Source organism: Cottoperca gobio, unplaced genomic scaffold (genome assembly GCF_900634415.1).
Source record: "Cottoperca gobio unplaced genomic scaffold, fCotGob3.1 fCotGob3_146arrow_ctg1, whole genome shotgun sequence".
Taxonomy (NCBI): Eukaryota; Metazoa; Chordata; class Actinopteri; order Perciformes; family Bovichtidae; genus Cottoperca; species Cottoperca gobio.
The window spans coordinates 51,567-62,697 of record NW_021166807.1 but is presented as its reverse complement, the minus strand read 5'-3'; positions in this window follow the sequence as shown (position 1 = coordinate 62,697).

The following is an 11,131-nucleotide window of genomic DNA, read 5'->3' as shown; positions in this document are numbered from 1 at the left end:
TAAAGTTCCCTGATGCTGCTGCCCAAGCCAACTATAAAGTGCAATTCTATGAATATGGGTCACTTCCCAGGAGTGATTGGCTGCATAGATGTCATGTTCCCATCAAGTGTCCATCAACTCCTGATGCTGAGGAGTACATGAACTGTAATAACTGGTTTTCCATCAATGTCCAGGATGTATGCAATCCTAATTTAGAGTTTCATAAAAAAATTTGCTCATGAAATTCTCTGGCTAACTTTTCATGCATGGTCATCTTGTTCTCTGCTGCTGGCGTCATCTTCTCTCAGGGATGCTACAGCAGATGTGGATGGCACACACTCACTATGCCCTGGCTCTTCAAGCCTGTTTAGATTCCTTTCCTCTGGGAATAGAACACCATTAGAAACACAAATATAACCATATGATCCACAGTCCTACTCGTACAATACCAAATACCTATGTAAATGTATGCACAGTAATATTATGTTCAGTGGTGTGTGCGTGTGCCACTGTGCTTCACAGATCAGCAACATGAAAGCTGTAGAAAAAGAAAGACTGACAGGGGACTATAATTACCTGACAACATAACTAATTCACTTTCTGTGGTGTATTTACCAATTGTGCTCAGGTCTTCATCTGAACTTTCTACATAGTCATCATCTGGTATACCACCCAGAGGTCGATGGTGCTCTATAATTCCAGTCACTGAATTCATCGGTTTTGTTAGCCTTGTCTTAAATCGCTCTCTTCTGGCCTCTGCGTTCAAGCTTTTTAAAGCCAGTTTAAGGTTCTTCCACAGAGTCTATAAAGGCAAATATAATTCTACATGTGATTTTGGAAAATATAAATTTGAGAAATATGAAATAATTATATTATGGTTTCAACTTTCTATAATTGGATGATTGGACACAATTTGCTTTAGTAGCTTTTTTTCATATTCACTAAAAATATTCACTTTTTATTCCATTCCGGGTTTTCATCAGCACCATTACACCAACAGCATGTGCTCATACTTAACCTAATGACGCTTAACCCAGGTGTTCTCGTTTAGTCTTGCTTACCTTACTCTAAGACTCTATAGTCGGCGACTAACTAAGCCAAATTTAAGCCACTTTTATGCAAGCTACTTAAATGTTTTAGATTAACTAGTCCACATTATGGCTTATTCCTGGCTTAATCTAAGCTATGTCTGTGAAACCGCCCCTATGAATCTTACTTCTTAATAGTGTTGCTTGAATAAGGGGTAGAGATCAATACTTCCCTATCAAGCACTACTTCCAAATCCAATGGAGGGACAGCTGACCTTCTGTGGAAGGGAGTAATGCGCACATTTTTAGTAACTGAGCAATAAGCTTGTAACAAACCTCTGACAATTTCTAAGGCCCAACACTGGCTGCTTTTATGACCGTCAACATTTTCCTCAAAGTTGAGGGAGACTTGCCGACCTCCAGCATCTCCTTGAAGAACTGGAGGATGTCATGGGCCATGTAGGAACGGGGATCCGCCCGCCTCGAATTGCACCATGTTTGAAACCCTCCCCAACAATAGGAATATGATAGGGGTGGGGAACCTCCGGCCACCGGGCTGTATACGGCCTGCGAGACCATTTGATCCGGCCCTCGAGGTCATTCGTAAAACGCACGCAGATAAAATCCACGAGCCAAAAAAAACTAGACGCCACTATTTTAAATGGGGGACTGACTGTTTTTCCTGGCCAAGGTCAGAGCGGAACGTGTCATCACGTTTCACGTGTCATGCGTTTGGATAAAGTTAACGCTCTTTGGCGGAGTTTGGCCCAACAAGCAGCTCTCTCCAGAGCGTAACATACAAACATGAAAAGATAGATAGGTAGACCACCACACCAAGAACAGACTGTTCCACCACTGCCATTTACAATACTCACTTTTTATAATTTGTGCAATGATCACTGCCATGTGCAATATTCACTTTATTTTCTATCAACCGCTTATATTACTTATATTATTTTTTATTCTATTAATTATTATTTATTGCCTTTTTACTTCATATGCTCTTTTGCTGTGACAAGATACATTTCCCCGTTGTGGGACTAATAAAGGATTGTTTTCTGATAAAAACGGAAAGATACATGGATAAAAAAAGTTGCTTTTTTGCACAGCATAAAAGAAAGGTGAAATAAATGGGCTGCGTCTTAAAAAAAAATTGCAGGGGTTATGAGTTAAATAATTAGTATGGCCCTCGAAGGATGTTGTAAAAAAGAAATGGGCCTTGATAGGAAAAAGGTTCCCCAACCCTACTGTAGCAGAGAGCTATCCGCAGACTGGGGCAAACCCCTGGCTAGAAACTTGCCATTGCAGTTTGGAAACGAACCCCCTGTGCCTGTTTATGTAAGCTTCTGATCGTTTTGCTTTACCTCTATGATGGCCTTCTCTGCCAGGAGTGGAAATCTCCACAGCTAGAACAGACTTGGTGGGGGACACCAAGTCCCCTAAGGCCTGATCCATGGGAGGCAGTTGTCCACAACCAATCCTTTCCTGGCCTTGCACATATGGTAGCAGTCTACAAAGAATTGAGCACTATTGTACCTGTTCAGGCTCTTGTCATCTCACGCCTCAACTACTGCAACTCCCTCCTCGCTGGACTGCCTGCATGTGCCATTCGACCTCTACAGCTCATCCAGAATACAGCAGCCAAAACACAATCTACCCAAGTTCTCCCACACTAAACCGCTTTGCCGCTCCCTTCACTGGCTACCAGTGGTGGCCCGAATCTGCTTCAAGACTCTAGTGCTGGCCTACCGTGCTGTGAATGGATCAGCCCCTTCCTACATCCAGGCCATGGTCTAACCATAAACCCCAGCACCTTCACTTCGCTCTGCATCAGCCAATTGGCTCGCCACTCCCTCACTGTGAGTGTGACCCAGATTCCCCTCAAACAAAACCCGCCTGTTTGCTGTCCTGGCTCCAAAATGGTGGAATGACCTCCCCAGTGTCTTTACACCTTCCGTGGCAGACTGAAAACTCACCTGCTTCGACTGCACCTCGGCGAATGATAAAAATAAAAATAAAAAAACTGTTCTTTGTATGTTGCACTTGTATTGGTTTGGCTTATTTGTAGCTAATAGTTGAATTTGTATTCTATTGTTTCTGTATGTTACACTTGGTTTGGCTTATTTGAAGCTATTGTTCTGCACTTAAAGGATTGTACCTATTTGAAGTAATGGTGGAAAAAGTTGAAGAACTCGGAGCTTGAATGTCGAATCAAAACAGCAATCTTCTAGTTAAATCGATATATTTATTAACGTGATAAGTCAAACATAGAAAATACTCTCAGCTGAGGACACAATTCGCATCGCTGTTTCCACAGACTGAATGGCTCAAGGAACCCCAGGTTGCTGTCTGACGGCTCCGCTCAAGTGTGTCCAAAGGCTCGTAAAACATATGGCTAAATACATGGTGAAGGCGTTGACCTTCTCCTCATTGGTCCCCGTTGGCGCCAACACACTCCTCTGTCAGCAGTCAGGAAGTGATGGTTTGTCGACCTGTTCTCTTAAAGGGGAAGTGCCCCTATTATGTTTGTAATACGTTCAGTGCAGAAAATACATAATTGTGCAGAAATACATTCATAGTGCAGAAATACATTCATAGTGCAGAAATACATTCATAGTGCAGAAATACATATTGAGTGAGGTAGACAAATACATATGATAGTCTTTCCAGTGTGGATTAATACAATCAGGAGTCATTTACTTCACAATTCCCCCTTTACACACCATGTACTTTACACATCCAAATGAAAGTCAGCATTGTAGTCTGGGGAGCAGAGATGGGCAGCTTGTCCCAAGGCTTGCTTGGTCTTGGTGAAGGCTTCCTCGCCTTCTGTGGTCCAGATGAGTTCAGCGGTGAGGTTTCTGTTTCCTGCTTCCGCAAGCATGTCTCTGAGAGGTCAGATTTTGTAGCGCCACATAGGGTACAGGGATGTGTTGTGAAACGGTGGCTGAATTGATTCTTCTTAGATCATGAACCATTCTCCAGCCTTTGTTGCCTGCTTTCAGGACTGGCAAAATAGGAGTGTTCCAGGTGGAGTTTAAGGGTCTGATTCCTCCCGCACCTAGAAGTCCAGCGATTGTTGCTCCTATACCTTCAATCTGTTCCTCCTTGAGGTTGTACTGAGGCAACCAACATGACATCTGCCCAGGTCTCAGAGTGACTGAGACCTGATGATTAGGTACATAACCTACATCATAGTCTCCAGTAGCCCACAGATAGTGCGGTATTGTCTTTAGGGTTTCTTCGGTGTCAGGATGGTTAGTGTGTTCTCTCCCATGATCCCTTTCCAGTTCGTGTTGTTCCAAGATGCCAACATCCATACTGTGATGAGTGATTTTCCACATGGTCTCGTCGTCAGATTTCCATACGCGGGCAATGTTGGTAGGGAGCCAGTTCATTGATCTGGCTTTTTTGACCATGGGACCTAAAGATCTTGCTTCAGCTCCTACTGCCAATGCCAGTGTGATATGTGACACGGCTTCAGTCGACAGTGCATACCATTGTTGCTGTTCTTTCTTGAGAGCACAATATGCAGCCACACCCTGAGGTCCTATATAAATGTCTTCGACCATCAGTTGCTCTCTCATTCTGTCTTTTTCTTCTTCCCAGGCTTGTTGGTACTCTTCGTCTGGTTGACGTAAGTAGTTGTAGGTGCAATGCAGAGGGTCAAGTGGAGGACCATATGGACCCAAAGTGTTGATCCAGGGTTTCCATTCCATGTAGGTCTTCTGAACTCCCGGAGCATCTTGTTCATCAGTCAACAGTCGGTTCCAGTACACTGTTGTTGTGACCTCTTCCATTTCACGATTTGGGCTGGCAGCCATTACCATAATTCTTTGATCATTCTGGTAATGTCCATGCAGGGGTATTTGTCCTGGAAACTGTATAACCAACCCATCACAAGAACACAGAATTTGTGCTCCTGTCTTGACCAGCAGGTCTCTGCCCATTAGGTTTACAGGACATTTTGGGGAATATAGGAACGGATGTAGCAGGGATTGTTTACCAACTGCAGTAACCAATGGCACGGTATACTTTTGTTCTTCAGATCTTCCCGAGTATCCAACTGTCTGAAGGGTTTTAGAGGAGAGAGGTGGTAGCTCCTGTGTCCACCATCAACTCCATCTTTTCTCCTTCTATTATACAGGTGACCATTGGTTCGTTTTTAGCTGGAATAGCTTCACCTGCAGTTGGATCCTCTGGGCATCCTCATTGGTAGGAGCCATCCCACTGCTGGGGCAGTTCCCAAGCAGAGAGAGGCAGTTGATGGATGTTTGGTGGGTTGCCACCTCTCCCATAACCTCTTTGTCCTCTCCCTCCTCTTCTATTGTTGGGGAGTCCCCTCCCACGCTGCATGTACTGTGGGGGCCCGTACCCCTGAGTACATTGTGGACTTGGGCAGTCTTTGATCCAATGAGTGGGATCTCCACAAGCAAAGCACATAGTAGACCGGACTTGTACTCTGGCTCTGTAGCGATTTCCTCCCCCTCTCCACTGTTCTCCTGGTGGCTCTGGCGGGTAGTAAGGCGGAGCACTAAACTGGGCTGCAGTGTAATAGGGATGAGCACTCATCTCCTGTGTAGCCTGTTGCTGCGCTCGCCCTTCTGCTTCTGCTTCGAATTCCACTGCAGCTGGAGAACCCATCACCATTTGTCTCTTCTCTCTCTTTAAGCCTTGAAGCCTCGCTGTCTTTTTCAGCCACTTGCATCCTTAGCAATCTCTTGGTAAGCATATTCACTTCATCGTTTTTTTCCCCTTCTGCTTTCCTGTTCTTAAGGTCGTGGTGTACAAGGTATTCTCTCCATTCCTCATCAGACTTTGTGTCTAGTCCCACCACATCCTCCAGTTGCTCTCGAACTCGAGGATGCAGGGCCTTTATCACTGCATTTCTCCATAACATGGTGACTGCTGGGGTGGAGTCATGTCTCTCTCCAGTGCTATCTATCCAGGTACCTTCGCTCCTTTTTAGGAAAAGATGCATGTCTTCTTCAGTTCCTTTCTTCAGGCTGGACAAAGCTGTCAGGCTGCGAGTGGTGGGGTAGGTGTCTCTCAGGGCAGTCCAGTAGAGATTCCTGTATGCATTGAACGACAGTTCATCAACCGCCCCACTGCATCCTGTTTTAGCATCAATTTCCCTCGCCTTCAGACTTCCTTCCAGTCTGGCGATGACACTTCTCAAATCACCCACGCACACTCGGTCTCCTGCAGTATACTTTTCAAATTCCGAAATCCACTTTTGTCCTCCGCCGCTGAGGGGAGGAAGTTTGGACATCAAACTCTCCATGTCCCGATGACTCCATGGTTGGTATATCATGTTCCCTCCTTGAGTTGCCATGAGGGGGGCCTGTAACCCTCTTACTTGATTCTGTCTTCTGGTTCTGCTAGCGATGGAGGCTTCATCAGCCACTGTCATGCTTCCTTCCAATATGGTGTATTTCGTTAGGCCGTCTTCTGTACCTAAGTTCTCTCTGCTGGGATCCTTTTCTGCATCCCCGTGGAATCCTCCAGCTTGTTATGCGCCCTTCTCAACATTGCCGTTTTGACCTCCCCAGTCCTTCGCCCTTGCTGATCCAATCCCTTGTGTCCCACTATTTCCCACGTAGTCATGATAGTTTGTTCTATTGAATAGCTCAGCCATTCCTTGTGATCCCTTTTCCTTTCTTCTGTCTTCACTCATTTGTCTTGCTTCTTTGTCCATGGTCATGCTCTCCAGACCTCCAGAGGAATTTTGAAGTGACTGGGCATGATATAGTGATTGGGCAGGCCGAAAGGCCTGCCCAATCACTATATCCTTTTGGAACAGTATCCTTTTGGAACCCTCTCTCTTTCATGTTCATGCTGTGTTTCACCATTCTCTGTTCCACCATTCTCTGATCCTCGTCTGAGAGTTTCGTGAGTTGTTTCAGCACGGATCCCATACATGCGCTACTCTCACTTTCCTCGACTTCCAGAACTCCTCCACTCACCTTGTACACGGGTGCTTGAATGGAAGTGGAACGAAAAGGATTGCTATTGGATGAGTATGCCGGAGGGACGGCAACTTGGGACAAATCTGGGTAGAGTTGAGGAGTTTGAGAGATGTGTACCTTCTGATCTTTGTTGTCGTCTTTTGTCTCTCCCACTTCCTTGACCACGCAGATTGTATCCCCCGCAGTTGGTGGTACATATTTAAGATGGAAAAGAAGACTCATGACTCGAGCCTTCCTCTTTTCAGCTTTCTGAAATGCCCTATGTGCGGCGCCGAATCGTCTTTTTCCTGCTCTCTCCCAGGCTGTAGCATGTTGCAGATATTCTCCGTTTTCATAGTCAACAACTGCTCTTCGTTGGCTTGCAGTAAGACCTGGCTTGTCATCTTCTGAGATTAGTCTTCTTGTTTGCCACAGCTGGAGCAGCTCTTCCATCTTCTCTCTGACTTTCCTTCTTTCAGCAGGTTCAGTGGAGGCTTCCAGCCTTTTGAACATTGTCACTTTCAAGTCCGCTGTGGATACAGTCTTGACTGGTTTTGGGTCCCCCTTGTCCGCCATTGTAACTGATGTACGCAGTATCCCACTAAAGGACAAATGTTGTTTATTTTTTAAATCCCGGATTTCTAAAAAAAAATTTACTTTAAGAAAATGGTTTAAACAAAACAAAATTTGATAAAACCTAAATGTTTAACCCAAAGATTTTAATTTCAGGATTTCCTAAAAATGTTAATCTAAAAACAAATTTGTAATATTAAATTTGGGTTAAACAAAAACAAACTTTAGCTCAAAAACAAAAAATAAAATGAATGTTAATCAAAGTAGCTCTTTTTGTTCTCTAATTTTTTATCTAAAAATAAATGAAAGCGAAGTTTTAATCAAAATAAATGTTCAATTAATCAATATTAGTGAACAAAATGTTAATCTGAAAATCTAAATGAAAATTGCAATAAAAAATGTAATGAATTGTTTAATTGTTGATTAGAAAAAATGTTAATCAAAATGTTTCTATTTTTCAAACAGAAATCTCAATTTGCAAAAATATTTTTTTAATCAAAAGATATAAAAATTGTAATAAAAATTAATGAACAGAGACTTTTAATGAAAAAATAAATGTTCAATTGGTCAATCAATATTAGAGAAAAATGAATCAAGAATGTCTTAATTCAAAAGTCCATCTAATCTATCCTTGAATTTCAATTGGATTTTTAATTGTAATTTATCAATTTGTCTGCTGGTGCACGATTTTTAAATTTAGGTGCACTTTAATTGCCGTCCTACAGGTGGAGGTGTTTAAATTTTGGAAAGTTTTTATAACATTTTAGCTGTAGTCTCAATTTTGTCCAGGCATTTAGCTATCAACCGGATGTGGGTTTTTTTTTTTAATTCCCACTGGATGAAGAAGGATAGAAAATGGAGGTTTCTTTGTTCTAAATTTTCTCTCCTTTCAGTATTGAGAAAACTTGCATCTTTGGTTTAATCACTCTGTCAATACATCACTTATGGATTCTATTTCCACCCAAAATGCTCCAGCGTAAGACCCAAGGTTTAGTTTATCACAATTTTACTTTCTCATGCCACATAGCATCAAGTAGGCGGAATTAGCGACCCAGCATTACTTGGCCATAGTTAGCTGGTCCTAATCTCTGAGGCCTTTCACAAAAACGTCTCCTTTCACGTTTTTCCAACTTAAAACTACTTCACCTGTTTTCACCTGTTTTACAAACTCAAATGCATTAGCTAAATATCAGCGCTAGCTTAGCCTCGCCTTAGGCCTGCTTGAGATACACTTTACTCACAACAACAATACAACAATACAACAAATCTTAACATTCTTATTTTACCACTATGCTGTCCAAAGGAGATGATATATAACGTCACTGAGACTATGAAATAGATCGTCATCAACTTCACGTAATTCAGGCTTATATTCAATATTCTCCTTTCGCTACAACACTAGCTTCTATGCTAGGCTTCCCGTAAATCTTGTAATTAAACTATACTTATTTGCCTTCCGTAGGACTTCTTTAACATTTAATCTTATCGTTTATCAACTAAGTTTTCTTAGCTACCTTCCTTAGGTATTTTCATATTAAACTAAATCAATGCAAGCTTTCCTTAAGCTTTATCCAGTACCATACTGGACACCCTCTGTAGGATTTTGTTGAATAAATACAAGCTTTCCTTAAGCTTTATCCAGCACCTTACCAGATACCCTCCGTGGGATTTTATTAATAATTACCGTTCCTTACGGGTTTTTAAACACAATTAATATCTTCAATGCTTGCTCTAATCACATGTATTTCAACATTCAAGATTGCTTTTTTATCGTTTAACAGCAGTTGTATTAGCTATGACCGTCGAACATTGTTGCTGGCATTCATTAATAAGTTTTCCTAATCTATCTGCAGTGAATATTTGATTTAATGAAAAAGTTGAAGAACTCGGAGCTTGAATGTCGAATCAAAACAGCAATCTTCTAGTTAAATCGATATATTTATTAACGTGATAAGTCAAACATAGAAAATACTCTCAGCTGAGGACACAATTCGCATCGCCGTTTCCACAGACTGAATGGCTCAAGGAACCCCAGGTTGCTGTCTGACGGCTCCGCTCAAGTGTGTCCAAAGGTTTGTAAAACATATGGCTAAATACATGGTGAAGGCGTTGACCTTCTCCTCATTGGTCCCCGTTGGCGCCAACACGCTCCTCCGTCAGCAGTCAGGAAGTGATGGTTTGTTGACCTGTTCTCTTAAAGGGGAAGTGCCCCTATTATGTTTGTAATACATTCAGTGCAGAAAATACATAATTGTGCAGGAATATATTCGTAGTGCAGAAATACATTCATAGTGCAGAAATACATATTGATTGAGGTAGACAAATACATATGATAGTCTTTCCAGTGTGGATTAATACAATCAGGAGTCATTTACTTCACAGAAGCTAATGTACTTGCAAGATTCTTGCTGTTAGGAGTTGTATCCTCATGATAGTTTGCACTTTTTGTAATACACTTTGGACAAAAGCGTCAGCTAAATGAACTGTAATGTAATGTAATGTCCCCAAAAAGACCTCTGCCTGAATGACTACAGCCCTGTTGCACTCACCTCCACAATCATGCGGCGCTTCGAGTGGTTAGTCAAAACCTTCATAACCCCCTGTCTATACTTAGTATACAGGCCAAATGGGTCTACAGACAATGCCGTCACCCTAGACCTCCACACCTGAACCAAAATGTGAGAATGCTGTTCATAGACTATTGTTCAACATTCAACCTCTACATCACATGTGACTGCATCTTTTGGAATTTTAGCTTGCATTATTCGATTGCACTATTATATTGAGTCTTAGTTCAAGATTTTGCTTGTATTTATGTGATTTTCTTTTAATAGATATTTAATGGCAGCTGAGTGGGACAAACTGCCCTCACTGGCTCCATGTGATTTGGAAATACACATGGAACACATTACATAAGCTTGCATATACAGATAGATAAAACAGATAGGATAACTTTTACAATCAATATCTGTGTTATTGTTGAGTTTGGCTCCGTGGATGGAAACCGAGGGAGAAGAAAACTGTACATCCTCATATCCTACGTCCATTTAAGGCTCTCTGTTACAGAACAGCGTTCGGTGTCCTTCCCCGCTATCTTCAGAAACCCTTCTGTTTAATGTGGAAACATATCTCATGTTAGTTAAAGACTGCTTCCTCTGCTAATGAAATAAAAAGATGAAAATGAATGGCGATATTAGTGCATTAGAGCAGTCCGTGAGAGACCGCTAGTAATCCGTGAGTATATTGGTAAAATGTCACATTTGAAATGAATATATTATAAGTTTAAAGTGTTTCTCAAACTGTTTAAAAATAACTAGTATAGACTAGAGTGTAGCATAGATGTAGCGTAGCTACATAGGTTAGTTTTACGATCTTACGTCACAAATGATCCGCACGGTTAATTTGAGCCGCAGTCAACTGACAAGATGGATCGATGGCTCAAGACAGGGTCAGTTAAAAGAAAATGAAATCAAAAATCTGACGCGACAGTGAAGGTGCATCGTCCTGATGCAGGTGATTCAGCAGCTACAAGTGGTTTTGTGTGCGTTACTGAGTCCCAGGAGAGCGGTTCAACGTCTAACCACCACCCGGCTGAAAGCTGTG